The following is a 23,993-nucleotide window of genomic DNA, read 5'->3' on the forward strand; positions in this document are numbered from 1 at the left end:
AAAAAATCCAGATGCTCTGCATTGATGCAGCAATGGCGATGCAGGTGCTGCGTTGATTTTGCAGTGACGAGGCAGGTGCTGCATCGATTCTTTAGCCGGCGAGCAGGTGCTGTATTGGAGTCAGAGTGGGTGCCACAGACATCGGTTGCACAGTACTTGGGGCTTACTTTTCTGACTTGCTGTAATGGAGAGCTGGGGCCTGCGGTGAAAGCAGTGGTCAATGCTACCAGGGGGAACCATGCTTTGTGCAGGCAGGATGATTCATTGGACTTTTGCAGCGATGTGTCAAGAAAACAGGCACCGGGAGTCAATGCGTGGATTTTCTCTTTAAGATCACCAGTTTATACCTGCAAGGGCCCAGGAATCCCACCTTGTAGATCTCCTCTCCACAGCCATCCCCCTCTCCATGCAGAAAACTCTCAACTCGTTCATAGTATAGATATCTAGATGGCAGTAGTTAATTTTCATTCTGTCAAGGCCTCTCAGGTGCAACAAGCACACAGGGTTCTAAGTAGATTAAGATGAAGTAGGAGTACATTTAGAAAAAATACCAATTGAAAATAAAGGAGAAAACAGTATGATGGTATGTAATGATCTGCAATATGGACGAAGTCTACAACAATCACTTTATGAAAAGTAAAAACACAAATCTTATCCTCACTGCTGACCACCAATGTTAGAAATGAGGTCTTTAGTTGGCATTGGTTTGTGCCAAGTCCAAGTAGGGACCCTCACTCTAGGCAGGGGAAGGGAGTCACACAACTAGGACAACCCTGGTAGCTTGGCACAAGTAGTCAGGCTTATCTCAGGGGCAATGTGTAAAGCATTTGTACCCAAACCCACAGTAACATAATGAAACACTACAAAAAAAGTCCACACCAGTATAGAAAAATAGCCACATTTACTGAATAAAACAAAACAAAAATGACAAAAATCCAACATACAGAAGTCAAAATAGCACTTTTCAAACATTACACAAGTTTAGTCCATAGAAATCAATGGATGCATTTGTTTAAGCACAAAGTGACTTAGATGAATCAAAAATCAAGACGGTGCAAGGCGCAGGAGAGGTGAAGCACTGGAAAAGGAGAGCAATGTGTCGACTTCTTACTACACAAGGGAGGTGATGCATTGGTTCCTTATTGAAGGGGAGCTGATGCATTGGTTCCTTACTGCTAGTCATGTGATGTGTTGGTTCCTTACTGACAAGGTAGGAGATGCATTGGTTCCTTAATCTCAGGGAGTTGATGTGTCGGTTTCCAGACACGCAGCATCAGTTACCCACTGGGGTGCAGTGTCGATGAAGAGTTGACATGAGGGACAACGCATCAAAAATCCAGGCGCACTGCATCTATGCCGGGCTCACTGTGCTACTAGAATCAAGCTATCCTGGCTGAAGAGGGGTGAAACCCCGAAACCGGTCCTAGGATGCTTGTTTCCGGTCCAGGGAGGACCTGGCTTGGCAGTTCGGGCTGGACTGTTCCCATGAGGCACAGGGTCAAGACTGATTTGCAGATTGCCAGGTCTAAACTGGGGTGGCATGGTGAGCAAAAGAATGATGGATTTAACCCAGATCTCTTGACTGGGGGAGAATGTTTTGATTTGTTCTGCATTCCGTCCATCAATTGTGTGTCTTTTGCAGCACTGATGCAGGCGCTAAATCAATGTTGCAGCCTCAAGCAGGCGCTGTGTCAATTCTTCATCCATGAGCAGGTGCTGTGTTGGAGTCGGATGGGGTGCCACAGACTTCGGTGACACAATGCTCGGGACTCACACTGCATCAATCTTTCTGATGCGCTGCAACGGCGAGCTGGGTCCTTCAGCGAAAGACGTGGTCGATGCTTCCAGCTGCTTCCAGCTGGGACCATGCCTTGGTGCAGGCAGCGGCGATTCACTGATCTTTTGCAGCGATGATTCGAGAAAACAGGAGCTTGGAGCAGATGTGTGTTTTTTTTCTTTAAGATCATCATGTTGCACTTCCAGGGGCACCTGAACAGTATTTGGCACCACTTGGCAAGTCAAGACTCATAGCAGAAGAGCTCAGGCACTGGTTCATGAAGTCTTTGATGGCCCTGAGACTTCTTAACAGGAGGAAACCACACACAAGCTCTTGGATAACCTCGGAAGCAGAAGGTAGAAAGCAAAGTCTAATCCTTTCACTCCCAGGACAGAAACAGCAGGCCAGTGCAACAGAGCAACAGGCAGAGTGGCAGCCCGTCCTACAGCATCCAGCTCTTCTTCCTGGCAGAATGTCCTGAGACCAGAAGTGTTCTGATGTTGGGGTGTCAGAGGTTAAATATTTATACCCCTTTTGGCCTTTGAAGTAGGCATGCTGCAATGAAAAGTCTTTGTAGTGCACACAGCCCTGCCTCTCCCCTGACCTGGCTTCAGCCATACTACAGGGAGATCGAGACAGCTTTGTGCGAGGGCAGGCACTGCCCTATTCAGGTGTCAGTAATAACTCCTCCACTACTCTAGCTCAGAAAGGCCCATCAGCCTGGTGATGGCCCACCTGGATATGCAAACCACATCTCAGCGCCCTTTGAGTGACTGTCTAGAGTGAAGGCACAAGAGCCTAACTGTCAGCCAACCCAGACGTGTATTCTGCAGACAGGCAGAGGCACAGAATGGTTCAGCAAGAAAATGACCTCTTTCTAAAAGTGACATTTTTCAAACATGCAATTTAAAAATCAATTCACCACAAAATATGTTTTTAATGTGTGAGTTCGGAAACCCTAAATTCCAAATCTCTATCTGCTCCCAAATGGAAATTAAACATAAAAAATATTTCAAGGCAATCCCAATGTTACCCCATGGGAGAGACAGTCCTTGCAATGGTGGAAAATTTAATTTGCAGTATTTCACTATTTAAACATGTAAAACACACCAGTCCATGTCCTACCTTTTAAATATACTGCACTCTGTCCATGGGGTTTCCTTGCTCCTACCTTAGGGGTGGCATATATGTAGTAAAAGAGAGGGTGGTCGACACTACTGTGGCATGTCTGAGACATGTTTGCAGGGCTACTTACTCATGTGGGTGGCTCAATCAGGCCTGTAGGCCCACTAGTAGCATTTGATTTACATGCCCTGGACTCACCTGGTGCAGTTTACCTGGACTCACTAGTAAATCAAATATGCCAATCAAGGATAAACCAATCACCAATACAATTTAGACAGAGAGCACATGTACTTTAGCACTGGTTAGCAGTGGTAAAGTGCCCAGAGTCCTAAAGCCAACAAAAACAGGTCAGACAAAATAAAAGGAAGAAGGCAAGACGTTTGGGGATAACCCTGCAAAAAGTGCCATGTCCAACAATGAAGATAACTCCAACTCACCCTTCCTCCAAGGATATACACAATTACATGTTTTAGCTGATCTTCCTTCTCAGGATTCTTCAATTCCCTGAGTGATAATTCATAAATCTCATCATTGTTAGGAAGAAAGGGAGGAGGACGAAGCTGAAGCTATTGAAACATATTCAAACTGGTAACTGTATTATCTTCTTCCATAGGAGTCCGAAGATTGCCTGCAAGGTATTTTAAGGCAACAGGAATGTCAGATCTCTCTATGAAAAAGCCCCTAGGAAGTGCATCTGGGGTCGGAATCTAATCATCATGTTTTGGAGAAGGCCACGTAGAAGTTGAGGATGGAGTAAAAACTGCCCATGAAGGTGCAGAAGAAGTAGGAGAAGGATCACGGATTTCAGACAAATATTGCTCTTCTGTATTGCCTCTGAACATCAGTAATGCATTGGTTAGGTATGAACTAAAGAAGTTTGGGAACTGCTCCTCAGCAAGAATTAGGGGGCCTGGTGGTGGAGAAGAAGGAGGATAAGCATTCTCCTCTCTATCCCTTTTCGTTTTCTCTCCTGATCCTTGAAAAGAATGGAAGTTGGCTTTTTGTGCTCCATGAGTCAAGAACAACAACCACACACTGAGTGAAAAAATTCCTCTTTTAAATATCCCCCCAGGAAGGTCCCCAGGGTGGTCTGACCTAATGTTTTTTTTTCTACAAACTATTTAAAAGCTGTAAACCATTCTTCTGAAGCATACAAAAAAATGTAGTACATGTTCCTTCCTTGTTAATGCACTGTGTGTGAAAATTAAAAAATAAACCAAATCCAGCAATACCACTACCTTACTCTGGAACTTTGATCAGTCTGGAGAATAATCTGGTGTTGTCAAGTAGCACCCCTCTCCACACACTGGTTTATGGCAGCCAAACTTCACTATGCCGATCTGGTGCCGAATCTCAAGCCAATCCCACACCATCTTTACCAGTGGACTGGGGAGCCGCCTAAAACAGCCATTGTGATCAAACCCCTCTCGACTGCCCTTCAACACTAGAAAATCATCAAGAGTTGGGTAGTTCCCAAATGTAATGCTGGATCCCTTAACCTGGCCTCATCGTGTTTATGCAATGTCTGTCTGAGAGAAGCAGATGAAAAAACAGGACAAGTAGGAGCCAGGGCCAAAGAAAGGAAAGGACCTGGGAGGAGAGAGATGGGACTCGTGTTGCCTGAAAGTGAGGTGAACCTTGCATAGTAAGGAATGGGACGAGATCAAGGTTGAGGTCGAAATGTAGTGATAGGCTGTATCATCCCTCTCTGTTGTATTCTCTCTCCCTCCATCAAAAAATGTCCATTTGCCCCGGACACTGCCATCCAAACATCTCACTAGTTAAGCGGTCCATAAAATCATTTTTGCATTGCCTGGTCAGCCAGATTATTAAAACAAGAGTTTTTAGGGTGACATTTGTAAGAGATAATTGCCATACAGTGGTTTTGAGAGGAACCAGATTTGTGATAGCTTGAAATAATGTTTCTCACACATACACAGAGCCCCACCCAGAGAAGCACACATGCGCGCGCAAACACACACGCGCAACACAAGCACATGGCTTCACTGGATTTTCTAGATGTGAATGAACGGGTAGAGATTCTAAAGATATATATCGTGGACAGTGCTCTACAATCGATTTATGAGGCAAAACAAACCTTCTGACATTTCCCCGCTAAATATTTTTACTTGTATGCCAACATACTGAGAATAACCTACTTTGGTGCTTTTGAAAAAGGAGTACTGATAAAAAATGTCTTCTATTTTTAGGCAACTGCTTAGATGTTTGCCACCCAAAAGCTGCAAATGCACAATCAGCTCTTTGTTCTGTGTCAGGTAGTAAATAAAATGTACCCAGGGCCTATTCCTCTTTCTCCTCGGAATTCACTCAGAGAAATGATGAGCAAAGCCAGAGGGAGCGAGGAAACCCCAAAAGCAGCTAATTAACGCACCTTTATAGAATGATGAATTTGTTCATGAAAATAGTTTTCACATCTGAATAACATTCTAATGAGGGTGGACAGGGCTGTAAAAAGGGATTCTTAATTTATGACGACCTTCAAATGTAATTGCCATCTTTAAATAACATATAAAGCATTGTAGGTGTAAATGTTAATTTTAACTAATTAGCTCCTGGGAGGAAATTGCGTGTGCAGGTTGCACAATACATCAGAGATCTTGAAAAACACACAGGCAAGACACGTTCTGTAGCTGTCTCTTTTAAACAGAATATTTACTGTCACACAGCCACCATATTGTACCTAAAGTGTCAATGTATATAGTTAGTCAAATCAGCCCCTTTTTCTTTAAAACCTCACCCATCAGATCTCAATGTCACTACTATGGTTCTTTTGTCTTTCATAAATATTTGCCCAGTGACCAATGCAATCAAAGAACATTTTTTTCTGTCTGACTTGTCTTTTGCCGCATCTAGATATAGTGGCATGATTTTGGCTGCCACTCACTGTGAGACAATAGCTTTCAAGGGGAGACAAATTCCAGTAGGTTGATTGGCATGGCGTCGCTACTATACTGTTAGTCTGACCCACAGCTTTCTTAGGGCCAGATTCACAAAGGTAAACATACACTTTTGTGTATGTTTACTCATGTTCGGTATTCATGAACTTCAATTCAATACTAGGCCTGGGCGGTGAACTTCGTTCCGTTTGTGGAGTTTGCGGAGTTTTCTGCACTCCGCACTCTGCGGAGCTCTCGGAGTGCAGAAAACTATGCTTCGCGATGTGCAGAGGAGTTTGCAATGGTAAGTTCGCGAGCGTGAGCTGCTGCCCGGGTAAATTTCTACCCAAGCAGCAGGAATACTAGCAAAAACTGCAGTTCGCACTGCACTCCACCACTCGCAGAACTTCGCAGAGTCTTTTTGTAACTTCGCGGAGTTCCACGTAGCAAAACTCCACGAACTACGCCCAGGCCTGTTCAATACTAACATTATGACAGTGGAGACTCCGTAGTCGGGAGTGGACAACACCTCCATGGACTCATTTAGAGGTCCCAACTAGCTTGGCCCTTGCTACCCCCGGCACTTCCTTTATGACACCTGGCCTCAGAGTTGACAAAAACAGTATCAAGAACACAGGGGTGTCTTGCATTATCAGAGCTAGGCTCTAACCTCGTTTTCTGCTCATTTGTATTACATTAATAGTAAATAATTGTGTATTACTCACTATTAGTGTAACTAAAAGTGGAGGAGCAAGATCCGGACCTTCACAGGTATCTTAGGTAAGACAAATAATTGTTTAAATATCTGTTGTGTGCAAGCATGTGGGTGAGATTGATATCGGGTATCGGGTGAGAGAGCATGTATGTATGTGAGCACATATGTATGTGTATGGAATCGTGGATGTGTGTGTGTCAAAAATGAGTAAGTATAAGTGAGTCAGAGTAAGAATGAGTCGGAGATTGCAAAAGAGTGATTCATGGTGAGAGTGAGTACATGAGATTAGGTGAAAACGAATGAGTGCAAGTAAGTGCTAATGATAGAATGTGTGTGAATAAGTGAATGTAAGTGAGCATGTGTTGCTATGCTTGCAGATCCTCTGTTGGACCTGGCATGCTACTTGGCTTATAGGAGCATCTTTGCCAAAATGTTGGCAATGGAATACTTTAGTCAAACTGGCATATGGGATACCCTTGGCAAAATGGTACTGCTGGCACTCTGTAGGTAAATAATGCCATGGAGCACCCATGAAGAAATGCCAGTGTTGGCCTCCTGAAGGAAATTCTCAGCATAGTTGGCACCTGTGGCAAATTGCTGGTGAGGGCACATCGTGGAACAAATCTGGCATTTGGGAAGATAACTCTGCCAAGGTCATGGGGCCATCCATGATAAAATGTGGTCCTTGACATATTAGACATAACCTTTGACACAAGAGACCTCCACAGTGCAAGAGAAGCAATATTAGGAAACATATGGCACTGGCATATTGTATGTAATGTTTGGGCTAAAGTGGCCGTCATGGCAAAATGCTGGTCCTAGCAATGGATTAATTTTTTTTACATAAGTGGGCACCCATAGGACATTTTAAAAACATAATTGGGTGAACTCATGGGGACTGTCAAATTTCAGTAGCTTGGCACACTATGAAAGGAACTGAATATGAACTCATGGGGACTGTTAGATTTCAGTAGCTTGGCACACTTGAAAAGGATATGAATATTTAGTGAGTGTTTTTAGAGCTATATATGGCAACACCCCTCAGGTCTGTAGAAGCGTTCAGTTACTTGAAAAGTGAAAAGTTCCACCCTTTTCACTCTCTATGGAAGACAAGAGGCCATGTACATTTCTAAGCCGCCATAGGCTGTCCCAAGAGTTTGCTTAACACAGGCAGCAGAAGGGCAGAGTTGTAGCAATTCAAACTCTGTGGCAAATGAACACTAAATTCATGAACTGCATTTGAAGTTTCAAGGAGAGAAGAGCCCCTTTGAGGTCCTATGTAAGGAACTAGATGTAAGTAATCCCTGAACTGCCCTTTGCAGGACATTGGGCAAACTGGGATGGATAAAACACCGAGTCACAACAATGGTGAGACTTTACTCATGGGCCTCATACTGAGGCCCTCACACCAGATTACGAAGGCATCCAAGAGGCTTTAACATGGTAAATGAATACTGTTAGCCTTGGGGATGAGGGAGAAAGAGAAGGTGTTCCACAGGGCAATTGTTATATTCATTATGATTTTATGTAATGATTTATAGCCCAATTGTATTTTCCTCTTTCTTCTGCCAACTGATCTTTAGATATTAAGTTCCGTACAAAACAAATTGATTTTATAATAAAAGAAGCCTCTTCAAGAAGAGTAATAATGCAAGTAACAAAAGTGGGGCACTCTGGACCTTAAACCTGCTGGCTCTCTGTCAAGTTCATGAAATATAAAACATAAACGTTTATAGTCACATTTTTTATAGACACCACTGCATTTCATCGTATGCAATGTATATCATGCATACATACCATGAAACAGTATGCAATGTGTAAAATGTCTCTTATGTTCGAAAATATAACAGATAGAAACAGGAATCAAAAATGCATTAGGGAAAGGATTATATAGTTTAAATATCTCTATCAAGCATAAGAATATCACCAGAAAGAAAAAGGAATAATAAAGTTGTGCTTTCCCAGAACACAGTATAAACTCAGGCCCCACTGGGCGTGTCCATTCTAAATCTATCTATCTATCTATCTATCTATCTATCTATCTATCTATCTATCTATCTATCTATCTATCTATCTATCTATCTATCTATCTATCTATCTATCTATCTATCTATCTATCTATCTATCTATCTATCTATCTATCTATCTATCTATCTATCTATCTATCTATCTATCTATCTATCTATCTATCTATCTTTTAAATAAGTACCAGATGTAATTAAAGATACAGGGTCCGATTCACCAAGGTAAACATATACATTTGGTCTGAACTTTGACCAAACGTCTAAGTTTACGACTTTGGGAATTCACAAAGGGAATTTATGAGTACTACCTTTATGTCCGCACTCGGGCTGCCCCAAGTGCAGACATAAAGATACTACTCGTAAATGCCCTTTGTGAATTCCCAAAGTCGTAAACTTAGACATTTGGTCTAAGTTTAAACCAAACCTCTAAGTTTACCTTTGTGAATCAAGCCCATGCTTTTTTTCCCATATAAACTATGTTTATGTTGTGGGCCCCTTTATGGTTGTAAAAAGTTCAAAATAAGATACTAAGAATACTAAATTATGACTCAACCTTTTGCTCACTCACACGTGTGTTAACAGTGTGTCGTTCCTTTTTCAATAATAACATAGTAAAAATCTAAAATTTGAGGCACTGACCTTTCTGAATATTTAGGAACTGCTAACCACTAGCCACTGAGTTCTGTGGATAAGTTTTTATTTAATTTGACTGTGACAACCTGCCTCTGCACTAATGGAAAGTGTCAATTTAACATTAAACATAACTCATAATCAAGGGAGTAGCCAGCAAATTAGAATAAGCCCCACTTGAACCATACCTGTATTCCCACTGAGCACATAAGATAAGCAAACCCAACACTCCTTAGGCGAGTTACCTTCCCCCTTTAATCATCCATCAATATATACATCCATCCCTTCATGCAACTACCCATCAATATATCCACATATACATCTATCCTTACTTTCACCTGCTTATCCTTACTTTTCTCCATCTTTACATTCATCACCCTTCCTCTCATCTTCTAACTAATTAACCCTTCTTCTCTTTCATCCATCCTCTCATCATTTTTACCCTTTATTCTACCTTTCACCTTTTCTTCTTTATTTCCTTTTAAGTCTCCTTCCTTTCATCCTACCTTCCTAATGCTATTCTTTCATTCCTCCTTCTATTTAAACATTTGTCTTCCATCCTTACATTGTCTTCTTTACCTTTCTCTCATGCGTACTTTTTTTGTGTCCCACTGTGTTTCCCCTATTTTCCTGAATGTGTTTCTTTTCTTTCTCACTTTCCTTTGCTGTGTTTGCACACCTCCCATGCCTCTCTGTCATGTCTTGTCTAAAACTATTAATTATCAGCTGTTTGTGAGCCAGATCTGTAGACAGAGGAGTCCCATACACTAAACATTAATGTTTAGTGGAGCCAATTTCACCAGCCCATGGCACCCAGTGGCAACCCCCTATTGAGCTGCTTAAGTAGGAGGGGGCTCCCCCATCCCTGCTCTTTGATGAATTATTCTCTGAGCGAGTTGCTGTTGTTATCATACTGTCAGCAAACAATACCTTGAATCCCTGTTTGCTACCATGAGATTTTCCATCTGTAACATCGCCTGAAAGACTTTCTGTGCATCCTTGGAATTGTTCAACTTCTCCCAGTGCTGTCTTGAGTTGCCTCCGTTTAGTGATAGCTACTGAGAGATAGATATTACTTACTTGATTGTAGGACTCCTGTTGGCCTCCATATTTATATGCAGAACCTTTGTAAACCTCTGTTTCTCATTAGCGCTATACCTGCACTAGGACATTGGAACAAGATCAGTCTTGTGACACTTTTTGGCATTAGCAGGATAAAGGTACTGTGCCATTGATATCTTGAACCATATAGCGTCATTTACTAGAGTCAATCATGTGTATGTCTCATTTCACTTACAATGTTACCATTCATGTGAAGTCCATGTAAACGAAATAGCTATGTACACTTAAAGTGGATGTAAGATCAGAGATTAACAGTAGTCGTGTGTTTTATTTGGTATAGAGAGTCATCATTTTTTTTTCTCATTTTTTTTATTGGCATTTTCCAAAGAAATTACATACAAAAGAAGAAAAAAAAACAGAGGAAAAGAAACAGGCAGTCATGATCATAATTTACATAATCTGTGGTAGTACAACGAGCACATATTAATCAATAGGAATATCTCCAGTGGCTAGTACATGTCTATCGAATAACCCATGGTATGCAAGCACATCAACGCTGCCGTTTTCGACCTTACGGCAAGTGTCATGAACATGCAGTGATTACCATCATGTGCAGTGGTACTGTACAAAATAGTTAGGATCAGGAGGCACCGCTAATCATGTCCTTTGGCCCTACAGTACCTATGATGTCTGTGGAGGTGTATTGTTAGGCTCCTGTGAACGCTGTAGGTATGCTAACAGGGGTTGACAAATGTCCACCGGTCTAGACGCGGGCGGCTGCAATTGAGCATATGTATCGCTGGTAGTGTTGCAATATGTCATGCTGTGAAACCATGTGTGGAGTGTGGGGCTAGTTTTACCTGCCCACCTAAGGGCCACCTCGCGTTTGGCTAGCAGAAGCACTATCGCTACAAAACGACGGCGGGACTTGGAGAGGTCATAGACATACCCCAATAGGGCAAGGAGAGGCGATGGTGCTATGTCCATTTCAACCATCTTAGACATCTCACTGAAAATCGATGTCCAGTAAACCTCCAACTTGGGACACGTCCACGTCATATGGGCAAAGTCCGCCTGCGGGGCATTACATTTCGGACAGGCATCGGACCGCGCTGGGTCAATGCGGTGTAGCTTACTGGGGGTAAGATATACACGCCGCAGAAACTTAAAATGTAGCAATTTATGACGATGGTTTGGCGAGACTTTTCGTGTTTGCTCACAGCAACGCCGCCATTGAAGGTCAGTTAAGGGATGTCCAAGATCGCCCTCCCAGGCAGCCCTCACCACCGTGTCTCTACTTGGTAGTCGTTCTATCGCCCTCTTGTACAGTCTAGCAACCAAGTGATTCCCATCTCCGCTAATGATCCTAGTCAGAAGAGGAAATTCAGTAGGCACCAATGGGTAGCTCTCAATGCAGGCACGGAGTGCCTTCTGTACACGCATTAGCACAAAATGGTCTAAAGGCGTGGCCTCCCGGAGTCGAGAGTCCTCCGTGTGCGAGAATATATGCCCCCCAGGGAACAAGTCCCCAAAGGTGTGTAACTGAAATTTAGATAGTGTGCGTTTGACTAGCGCCTCCTGCAGGATAGGTATCCAACCGTTGCCTGCCAAGGGTAGTGCGTGAGAGTACAGGGCACTCATGCCAGCCACCTTCACCAGCTTGCGCCAAGCCCAACTCGTGGTATATAGCGTTTGAATATCACGCGGATCCTGAGGGAAGCCATGCGGCAGCAATGTGTGAGGCGGATCCGGAAGGGCCAAGTCCGCCTCAGGCCGATAGTATGGGATACGGATATCCGTGTTATACCAGTGCAGAGCAAAACTGGCCTGGGCAACCAAATAGTAAATGTGCAAGTTCGGTACGCCAAAACCACCTCTCTCATATGGTAGCACCAAGGTGTCCCATCCAACTTGAGGCTGTCTCCCACCCCACACCAACCTCCCAAGCAAAGTGCGCAGTCTGGTAAAAAAACTGTTATAGAGAGGGATTGGGATGTTCGTAAAAAGATAAAGAAACTGTGGCAACACCACCATTTTTATTAGGGCTATTCGGCCTACCATGGACAGGGGGAGTCGCAACCATCGTTCCACGTTGCTTTCGAACCTCTCGACCGCCGGGCCATAGTTCAACTGCAAGACACGATCCCGGTCCCTATGGATATGGACACCTAGATACTTTACCGAGTCGTCACTCCAAGTTAATGGGTAGTCCCCCGTTCTGGCGCAAACCGCATCGGTCAGCGGGAGCACCTCTGATTTACCCCAATTGATGTGTAAACCTGACATGGTGCTATATCTAGTAACCTCGCCAAGCAGCGGTGGTAAGTTTTCATCAGGGTGCCGCACATATAATATTATGTCGTCGGCATAGAGTGTGAGCAACAACGGTCCCGTCTTGAATTGTAAACCATGGTGGCTGTGCTTACTCTGTAAATGGTGCACCAACGGGTCTAGCGCCAGTATAAAAAGGAGGGGGAACAGGGGGCATCCCTGCCGCGTCCCACAGGTAAGAGGGAATGCCCTAGTCCGTGTGCCATTGAGGCGGATGCAGGCCATTGGCTGGGTGTACAACAGTCTGATCACCGCCAAAAACTATCAGGGATCCCCAGGGCGCGAATGGTGGCATAAAGGAATGGCCATTCCAGTGAATCGAACACCTTTTCGGCGTCAACAGCACCACTACAGCTGGTAAAGTCTTTTCAATCCTATTAACAGTGGTAAACAGTGTGCATGTGTTCAGGGCCGTGGATTTGTCTGGAATAAAGCCCGATTAGAAAGTCATAATTGGTGAGGAAGTAAAGAAAATCTGATTGAATCCCTTTCTGACAAGATGAGATTTGTCACTAAACACCACCAGCGATTCATTTATGCCTTCACCCATATCTCTGCAGTGTGGTGATCTTGACTCTAATTATTGTTACCAGAGTTGTTATGAGGAACCTCCATGCTCAGTTATTCTGTTGTCTTGCACAGTAGTGAAACCTTCTATTGCGGTTTGCCTAAAACCTCGATACAGTGATTTCCAAGTAGTGTTCAGCAAAAGAAAAGCTAGGATTTTCCACACAGTTTTTACAACCATATAGACCTGCCACTAGAGGAAATCTATCATGCAGTTCAATATATGTATTAAATGAGATAGAAAATGAATAACTGTGAATATATCTTAATGAGCTCCTGGTGAACAGGTTTATCCAACACTCATAATATCCAGTGTACCTCCTCACTTTTTTACGTTGAATGAATGCCGCACTCAGGTTCAATAGGGTCTATGCAGCCTTGAAAAAAGTCACTATGATGCAGAGGTATCCATTACCCTTGATCTTAGTACTCCTGGATCAAGTACAAAGGGTAACCATTGCTATAAAACTGGACCTATACAGGACTTACCATTTTGTGAGGGTCGAGAGGGAGACAATGGGAAGATCACATTTCCTATCAAATACAATCTACAAGAATATTCAGTAATGTCCTTGGTACTCTATAACACACTGGCAGTGCTCTAGTTTTTTATATATAAGGTCTTTGTGCACGTTCTGAATGTATGTGTGGTCACCTACATAGAAAATACTTAAACATTAAAATTGAGCATGTGAAGCAGGTGCAGGTTGACCTTCAACAGCTATGTGAGGACCACTTCTTTGCTAAGCTTGAGAAATATATTTTCCACACTACAAATGTTGAATTTTTAGGCTTTTTTATTACCACTGCAGAGATACAAATGTTCCAAAGAAAGGTCAAAGCCATTTGGAACTGTCATTTAACTCTTGTGGCAAGAAAACTCAATGCTTCTGAGGATCTTCAAAACTTTTTTTTGAACCCTGGAAGCAGAAGTCACCTTTCAAAAGCTGAAAGAGGATTTTCACCTCAGTGCCTGACCTCATGGACCTAGAATCTTCACTTCCACATGTGGTGGAGATTGATCCTTTTCAATTTGCAATTGTTGAAGTAGTTTCCAATGAGATTCTAAGGCTGGACAACTTCATCCTGTACCATTTGTTCTCTAAAAAACTGTGCCCTGTTGAAAACAATTTTACTATTATGGAGAAGAAACATTTAGGGTTTTATTATGAGTATGGTGGTCTGGGACCCCCGTACTCACTGTGGCAGTCCGATTAGGAGTGTGGGGGTGGGACTGCCACAAGACTGCCGCTTGCACTGGGATCAGGGAGCCCACTGTGGTGGCGGTCTCAAAAGTGGCAGAATATGCTGGTGGTGCTGATGCCGGCACCACCAAGCATATTACAAGTTACATTTTGAGCACCCTGTAAAGGGTGGTGGACAGGCGGGTAAAGGGTCCCTAACAGGAACCCTGGGTGAATCTGGGCATGGGGGTGCATGCAGGGAGCACATGTTGTGCCCCTTGGAATTGCTCCATTGTTCCTGCACAGTGTGGCAAGCATGACATGGTGCATGCAACTTTTACAAAAGATAGTTTATGCCGTTCCTCTAGAATGAAAAGGTAGTAGTACAGAGTCAAAGAAGAAGGGATCACGGCTGCCCCGAGAACTGGGGTCAGGGTGGGGAATTCCTAAGTCGGATAGTAATGCCCTCACACACCTTTGCAGGTGTCATGCTTCATCATCTGGGCTGCTCCTCGTCGGGTCGGCAGTGCAATACCCTACGGGCTCCCTATATTAGGGGCACTTTACCGGAGATCTTTTTATCTGAATGCTGTATGGTGAAGTGCGGGTGTGGGGGCAGTGTTGTGTAGATATAATAAGATTAAAATAGGATTGGGAGTACCGAAGTAAGTAAGTATTTATTCTGGGGGTCTCCTACCCTAAGTAAAAACTAAAACTAAAAACAAGGCACTATCCCGAGTGTAATGTCTCGTGTAGTGTAATTCCTTATTTTATTCAGTGTAGGTCAACATGTTTCTCGCTCTTGGATTACTATCCTCGCGATTCTTCAGGACCTAAATAATGATAATTATCTACACCTAAGTTATGTGGTATATTGTTACTCACAATGGAAGTGTCTGGTGGATATAGTACCTGAATCTACCTGTTGAGGGAGACAAAGACATAAAAACAACAATCAGGTTGAAGTGGTACAATATAAGCATCAGCACTGTATAACGGTGACTCTGACTTCTACTAAATATCTTGTGAAATACACGTTATTACGTTAGCAGAACTAGAAATGATTAAAAGCCAGTGGTGGGTCTCCATAGTGAGCTAATGTGATTCTAAACCCCTATGGAATGCCGTAGTGCAGCAGAAGCGTATAAGGGTACTCACCCTAGTTGGTATGATTCCCAGGCATCAACAGTACCCGGTGGGATATGCCTAGCGCTCGGTTTCTAAAAATTGTAGGACTAAGCATAAACACAATTCATATATTAAGGATGAAAATGGTTGTAATTAAGTGACAAGTAGCAGGTCTCTTGTATTAAGTATTGCACGTGTCATTGAAGTCTAATGAAGTTCCCTGTATCAACCTAAGGAACTAGTGAGACAGTAATGTCGGGGACACCAGAATCAGTAACGAAATTGGTATGGGGAGGAGGCCGGAATTGGGCGTGAGGTTCGCTCTTGTTAGTGTGGATTGCCAATGAATATGGTCCGAGGTATGATGGTTAACAGAGAATGGGCAGGTTGGGATAGTACCCATATGATCAGTTTCGCTAATGCTAAAAATCTGTAGGAAATCTGACAGACGATGTCAGAGTTCAGGAGTTGGGTCTCCCATGGTAACAAGTCTGAAAGGGACACACGTTTACCGACAGTGTGACTAGCCTGGCAGTTCGTGTCGCAGATACGGAAGTGTAGATTAGGCCTGGGCAAAATTTCCGTTCCGTTCGCGGAATTTGCGATAATTTGGCATTTCCGCGTTCCGCGGAGAGCGCGGAAATGTCAAAATGTCCGCATTCCGCAGCTTTGCGATAATTTGGTTCTTGCTCGCGCTGTAAAATAATACATTCTCGCGCGCGCGCGATCGCCTTACCTGAATCCCCGCGTTCGCCGACAAGTTTTCCCGATCTGGTCGCGTTCTCCATGAGATGTTGTATTGTTTTAGCCATTTGCGCTGTCTCGCGACAGTTCGCGTCCGCAGTGACGTCATGCGTCGCGCGATCACGTCTTTTTTCTCGTGATCATGCACCGCGAGACAACTGAAAACAAGATGGCCGCGCCCGCGAGCAACCGCAGGGGTAAGTTAGCGACCCGCAACCATGCAAAAAATATCGCGAACGGGCGGGAAAAAAACTTCCGCATCTTCGCGATATTTCCGCTTGTTTGCGGAGATTTTTAACATTTTCGCGATAATTTGCGAAAGTCGCTTTCGCAAATTCCGCCCACCCCTAGTGTAGATACCTCCCTCCAGTGAGCCATGGTGTATTGCTTTAAGGTCGGCACAAGGGCCTGAGTTCAAAGTGTAGTCTTGAGGGGGCGGGAGGGAGAGATGATCGGACTCTTCTCTCTTATCGTGAGATATGGTGCATAAACATTGATGGGCCCCGGTAATCGTGAATGCCCCGTAAACACGAGCAGATAATTTGCACGCTGACTATGAGCAGGCGTAAATCGCCCAGGTCGGAATACCGACAGAGTAAAAGATTAGCCTGGGCAAATTGTTAAAGGATATAGGAAGGATATCGGAGTGGCATAGTCCGCGTTTTCACTAACAGTTTAGGCGCATGGTGCTCGAAGGTAGACCTGCCCTTTCCACCGGGTCCCGGGAGGTGAAGGCTTCGGTCCAACCCCGGGTTTGAAGGACAGCGTAGATCACGTGCCTAAGGGTGTGGGTGGAGCGAGAGAAATATTTCACTTATCGTGTCGCTTGACTTGGCGGCCATCTTGGAACATTGTCTGTGTGTATTAAAATAGAAAGCGAATACTGAGGAAATTCGCACCTGTAGGATATATCTACAGGAGTGGTATTTAATATTTAATCTCCAAACCAAAGGTAGGTGTTTAAATGGTCGACGGCTTGTCAGCAACGTGTATAAGTTAGTCTAGTCTTAAGGTTGTGATTGCACATGGGGCTTATCTAAAAGTGTGTAATGTTGGAAAGAATTTATTCAAAATAAACAGGACCAATAGGGGAACTTTCTACGGTCCGTAGTTGAAATTGTTATACCGCTGGATTTTGTCCACTCGCGAGAGTGAGAGATGAGTCAGGCATCACAGCAAGGGGCGGGGAGGGAAAGAGAGAGAAGGAAAAAGAAGGCTGCTCACGGGTCACAGCCCAGTAGGGTTAATATTGAAATGGCACTCATTAGAACCTATTAAAGGTGGGTGACAGCACTGTTGATAGAGTCATATTAACCTTAGTTTTATCACGATGTGTAAGTCAGTCATATATAGATGTTAGAATGGGTGCTGTGGGGCGCAAATGTATCTGTTCCAATGTACAATCTCAAGAGATCACCTAGATCTCGATGGAGCTCCAAGGGATAGCATCATTCAGACCTCTGTCGTGTGTGGATAAACGATGTATCCATCTTTGTTCTTTAGTGAACAGACTAGTTTTAGAAGAGTTGTGTGTGGTTTCCAGAATTACCCATTTAAGGGTGTCCGGAGAGTGTGTTTTTTCCAGAAAATGCACACACATTTTGGTGTTGTTCTTCAGGCAGCGGAAGTTGCTGCGGTGTTCTGAAATGCGCAGCTTGATAGGTCGAGTCGTCATGCCCACATAATAGAGATTACATGGACAAGTCAGTAAGTAAATGCAGTTAGCCGTGTTGCAGTTTGTGTGGCAACACCATGGAGGAACATGCTGCAGGCCCTCTTGTGGTGGCAGTATGCTGTTTAAGCTCTCCTATAAACCTAACATACCCGCTGCCATAAGACCACTGCCACACTGCCCGCCCTATTTTAAAGTTATAATCCGGTGGGCGGGTTCACCATAGGCGTAGCCGTCTTCCTGGGAAGACCGCCAAACTCGTAATAAGACACTTAGCCATTAGAGAAGCCTTCAAAGAATGGAGGCATTAGCTCCTGAAGGACCCGTATACCCTGATCGTTTATTCAGAACACAAAATCTTTCAAAAACCTTCAATTTCTATTCCCAGTCCAAAAAGTGTATCCCAGGCACTAGTAGTTGTTTTTCTGTGTGTTTGGCTTTTTTATAGCACATCGACCAGGAACAAAAACCCGCAAAGTGAATGCTCTGGCCAGACTTGGGGGCTCACTTAATGAATCACAGAACATCAGACCCTTGATTATCCTCAGGAAGGAAAAGTGAGGGGTGCTATAGCCTCAGACAAATTTCTTGAAGTAGTCTGCTCTACTACTATTCAAATAGATCCCCTTGAGTGGCTGCAAGATCCTGAAAACGTAATTTGAGATGGTTAGCAGTTCAAACAAAGGCTTTATGTGCTTGCCCTAGACGTGTTCCAGAAAGACACTTCATTTATATAATTTCGAACCCTTGGCAGGCTATCTAGAAAAGTGTAAAATTCTGCTATCCAGTCAATGTTGGTTTTGGTGGGAAACGCAGACTAAAGATACACACATGATCTGTACCGGCAATAAACATATACATTCTCATCCATAAGGACTGCTACAGTCTTTACCTGTTCCACCTCCCCCTTGGTATACTATCATTAGGAACATTGTAACTAATTTGCTTCCAATTCAGGGCCAGACAACCATCTTGGAGATAGTGAATTTAGTAACCTAAATGGCACATTTAGTTCCCCTTTATTAGATAACCAGTGCAATGGTGCTGGCAGATATTTTCATTCAGCACATTGTATGACCATATGGGTTCCTACTGCCATTTTCATTGTTTTTAGGCCTCAATTCTTCGCAAAGCTTTGGCAAGCATTGTTTGCAGCTTTAGCCAATGACATCTGCTTGTCCTCTGCCCAACCATATGCAGAGCAATAAACGTATCAAACGTATTGGGTAAACCAAATGATGGAACACTTTGTACAATGCATGCTGACCACCAACAACACTGAGTGGGTGTAAGGCTTTAGTCTTGCTGAGTTTACTAAAAATGACTCAACTAACTCAGCAATGGGAATATCACCCTTCTATTGGTTTTTTGGGTACCATTTGAAATCCATTAAATTACTACAATGGAGGTGTTAGATCTTGCACCTTTGGCGTGGTTTCCCCTGACTTTTTACCTCTACCTCCTGTATTTTTGACGCTGTGCTGGATTTCATTTTTGCTGGTTTAGATGCTTTGGGCACTTTGCCACTGCTGATCAGTGTCAAAGTGCAAGTGCTCTCTAGGTAAATTGTTATATTGATTGGTTATCCCTCATTGGTATATTTGTTTCACCTGTCAGCCCCCAGTAAAGTGTACTGAGTGTGCCAGGGCTGGTGATTCAAATGCTACTAGTGGGTCTGCAGCACTGATTGTGCCACCCACAGAAGTAGCCCTAAAATGGTGTCACAGGCCTGCCACCGCAGTGCCTGGGTGCAGTTGCTAACTGCCATGCTGACCTGACCAGTGTCCACACTGGCTAGGCCCAACCCTTTCCTTGCTGTACACATTGGAAACCCCTATGGAAGGCCCGAGGTACCCCCCTGGGCAGGGTGCAGTGTATGTGAATTACAGCCATTTTCGTTGTTCACTATTGAAAGGCTATCTTGCCCATAGGCTATAATGGGGAATGCTGAGTATAATGTTTACCTGCATATCTTCCCATAGGAGCAAGATAGGAAGCTAAAGTCTGGTATCCCTGAACTCAGAATTTAATAACACATCTTTTAGGAAGGATGGTTTTTAAATCCTGTGTGTGAAAACAGCACTTTTAGAAAGTGTCTGTTTTCCTTTTCTGCCCTTTCTGTGTGCCTTGGCCTGTTTGTGAATTGACTGTCTGCTTTGTGAGTGACAGGGACAGGGGTGGCTCCCAGAGGCTGAATGAGTCAGCCCAGGGCTGAATAGGGAAATTCTGCTGTAGATGGGTGGAAGGAGTAGCACCTGGGCCTGAATAGGGCTGTGCCTGCCTTCCACAATGCTGGCTCCACCCCCTGCTGGGCGGCTGATGACCCTGCCCCTCTCTCTCAAAGGAAAGAAGAAACCAAGTAAACAGAGTGCTCCAGGACTGGCCAGAACTGGTTCTGACTAGGCCAAAGCCCCTCTGCCTTCAGAGGACAAAGGATTTTGGGGTATAAGTATTGGGACCCAGACTACAGAAAATTAGATCATCCTGGAATCAAGAAGGAACCTCTGCCAAGGAGAAAGCTGGAAGACTGAAGAAGAAGGTCTGACCTGCTGTAAGGCAGACCTGCAGTTGCTTTGCTGCCAAGGAGAGGGGAAGGACTTTGCTGTGTGCTGTGTCCCCTGGCTTGAAGGAATCTCCAAGGGCCTGAGTAGAGCTGGCCTCCTGTTAAGAAGTCCCAGGAAGGACTTCACCCCCAGCTTCCCCATAAACTCTGCTGTGTGAGTTCTGCCCTTCCTAGAGTGCTTGATCCAATTGTGGGGCCTCTGGAAGTTGTGCCTGCTGTTGGGAAGCTGACCAAGAAGAAAGAAGCAAAGGATTTACACTTTTTCACGCACCGCACATTTCCGTTGCTCCACTCATTAGCGGGCCAAATTTTTATCGCTGCGAACGTCGTCGCAGAGCCTGCCGCCGCTGAGTAAGATCATCGCTGGTCAAATTGTCCCCGCTCGTTAGCGGGCCGAATTTTATTGCTGCGAACATCGTCGCAGAGCCAGCCAAGATCCCCGCTCCGCTCGTTAGTGGGCCGATTTTTATCGCTGCGAACATCGTCGCAGAGCCTGCTGCCGCTCAGTGAGATCGTTGCAGAGCCGGCCAAGATCATTGTACCGCTCGTTAGCGGGCCAAATTTTATCGCTGCGAACATCGTCGCAGAGCCAGCCAAGATCATCGCTGGTGAAATTGTCATCCCGCTCGTTAGCGGGATGAATTTTGTCACATCGTACCTTTGCGAGAAAATTTCTACCGGAGAAGCTACGCCTTGGAATCCATACAAGTATCGCCTCACTCCCATACAAACCGGATTCATCGCACACGCCCGCTGCGTGCAGCGGGGTTGTCGCATCGCCTCCCCAGGGTCTCAGGACTGACACTGTTGCTTGTTTTTCGACGCCTGAGCGCTGCTAAGGACTTTTATCGCATCACCAGGTACTATTGGCTAAAATCGACGCTAATGTGGATTATTTTGTCGCTAAGCTAAGAACTCTTTTGGAAACCATATTCTTGAACTGTGTATGTTGGATTTTTGTCGTTTTGGTCTTGTGTAGTTTATATAAAAGTACTTTATTCATCTACACTGGTGTGGAGTCCATTTGTGGTGTTTTCACTGTGTTACTGTGAGTGTTGGTACAAATACTTTACACATTGCCTTTGATAAGCCTGTCTGCTGGTGCCAAGCTACCAAGGGGGTGAGCAGGGGTTATCTAAAGAATGTATCCCCCTTACCCTGACTAGAAGCAAGGGTCCCTATTTGAACAGTGCTACCTAGCCCTGCCAACTAGAGACCCCCAGATCTAACAGGAGGAGAGACAGGTACCCTTGTAAAAGTACACCATCAGCATCTCCATGATATTTAGGAACAAGGTAAGTAAAATTTTGAAGAAGCCAAAATCTCTTACAAAAACTGGTCAAATGAACACTCTGGTCAAACTGATTAAACAAGCGTATAAAAGGGCAAAAAACTGCAACAGAGAAGGACTTTTGGAACCAAAAAGGAAACTGGATGACAAAAAACTAGTATGCGTGACCACCTACGGAACAGATTCCAACAATGTGAAGAACATAGTTCTACGACATTGGAGAACACTGAACTCTGGGGGACTAAAACTAGAAAAACCATTGTTTGCATTCAAGAGAGGAAAATCAATCAAAGACTCTGTGGTGCATACCCGACCAAAAAAGAAACAAGGCAGAACAGGCCAACAGAGCACACTCTGGAATCTACCAGAGGTAATTGGACACTACCCGTGCGGATCATGTAGTGTATGCAAACTAACAACACAGAGCAAAACAATCGACATTGGCCTCAAAACACCATGGGAACAAAGATCCTTCAGCAATTGCAATAGCCACAATGTGGTTTACCTAATGACGTGCATCTGCAATAAAATATACATTGGGATGACCACACGTAAAGTCAAGATCAGGATCAATGAGCACCGCAGTACATTCAGATGCGGAAAAACAATCACGAAAATGATGAGACACTTTCAAACGCAGAGACACAGTGAAGATGACTTCACTTGGACTGTAATTGAGAGACTACCAGACAGCTGCAACGAAAAACAATTGCTAAAACTAGAACAAAGGTGGATCTATCGCTTGTCAAGTACAACATCAGGCCTTAACGAGGAAATTCCGTGGGGTTCTATGACGTAGCTCTGCCACACAGCATATATATCTCTTAAATATGGCAATCAAAGGTAGATCTATCGCCTGTTCAATACAACATCAGGCACTAACGAGGAAATTCTGTGGGACTCTATGACTTAATTCGGCTACAAAACATAGATATCCCTTAAACATGGCTAACAAACAAATCGTACTGCAACCATGTGTATGAAAAACTAAAAAAGAGCTGCACCTCCACTATGTAAATATGATTAAAACAAAGGGTTCAAGAAAAAGACAGGAGGCAAAGTTCTGTATAGACAATAAAGCCACCGGCATATATAACAACAGAAGATTGGGGTGTAATATCAGACCTCGATATAGATAATTTAGGAACACATGGGAATAACACCATCGAAGTCGGGCATTTGACAACAAACGTGCAGTCAAGCTAAAAAATAGATTAATCTACTGATTAGAATTACCTGCCGTTAGTAGATATATATAAGTTCAAGTGGGGTCGCCTATATCCTACCCCTTATCACTGGCCATGAGGTGAGACATGCTAGTTCCCCCAAAACGGCGCAACGGTAGCTTTACACCATTTAAGTGATTCTCCGCAAAACAGTTATGCGAGGGATTAACAAAATACACCCTCAAAATTGTACAAAACAAATCCCTCGCCGAGAGGGGGATCGAACACTGCGTATCGGACATAAAAGAACTACATCTCCCATAATTCTTGTAGTTCTGCCACATACAAGTCCGAACAGCTGAGATCACGTTACGTGACGATAGAGAAGTGGATTTGGGTTAGAATAGCCCTCCAATTAGGTTCATGCACCTTCTTTTAAAAGCCGACACAACTGTACTCACATCCCCGACGGCAGACGGTGTGGTTGACTAGGTGCAACGGCGGTGCGGTGTCCTTGATGACGTAAGTGACAGCGAGGGAATATATTATAATATATATTTTGTAATTGTGACGCTTGGTCCCGAACTATCTGTTATGAAGTCAGGGACGCTCGTAGAGTTTTTTAACGGTTCCGTTTCGTTCTAACTAAATTTTTAAAAAGACTAGCTATCAAAGGGGCTTACAAACAGAACACATATAAGAGGGAGTTCACCCTGTAACACACGATATGAAGGCCCAAGTAGAAACGAGGGCATGGAAATGGAATAAGTATGAACACCTTGTTTATTTCTAACGCAAACAAAGAAAGAAACACGGTAATAAGGGTCCGTGAACTAGAAGCTTGTATAGAACTAGGTTTATATTAATAGATCGGTCTAGAACGTGATAACAGTTGCCTTTACCTATCTTTGACGCAGTGTTTGACTACAGGACAGCACCTGAACACACGAGATCTGCATGATGCCAGTAGGCATAGGGCAGTAGGTGAGCACCTGTAGGTTCTAAAAAATACTGGATGAAAGAGATATACGCGATCCCAACGCATGGTGATATATTTAAGAAACGAATAAATCACACAACGAGGGAATGGGTGCCAAAATAGAGACCTATAGGATCG

The sequence above is a fragment of the Triturus cristatus genome, chromosome 5_1, assembly GCF_964204655.1.
Source record: "Triturus cristatus chromosome 5_1, aTriCri1.1, whole genome shotgun sequence".
In the NCBI taxonomy this organism is placed as follows: domain Eukaryota; kingdom Metazoa; phylum Chordata; class Amphibia; order Caudata; family Salamandridae; genus Triturus; species Triturus cristatus.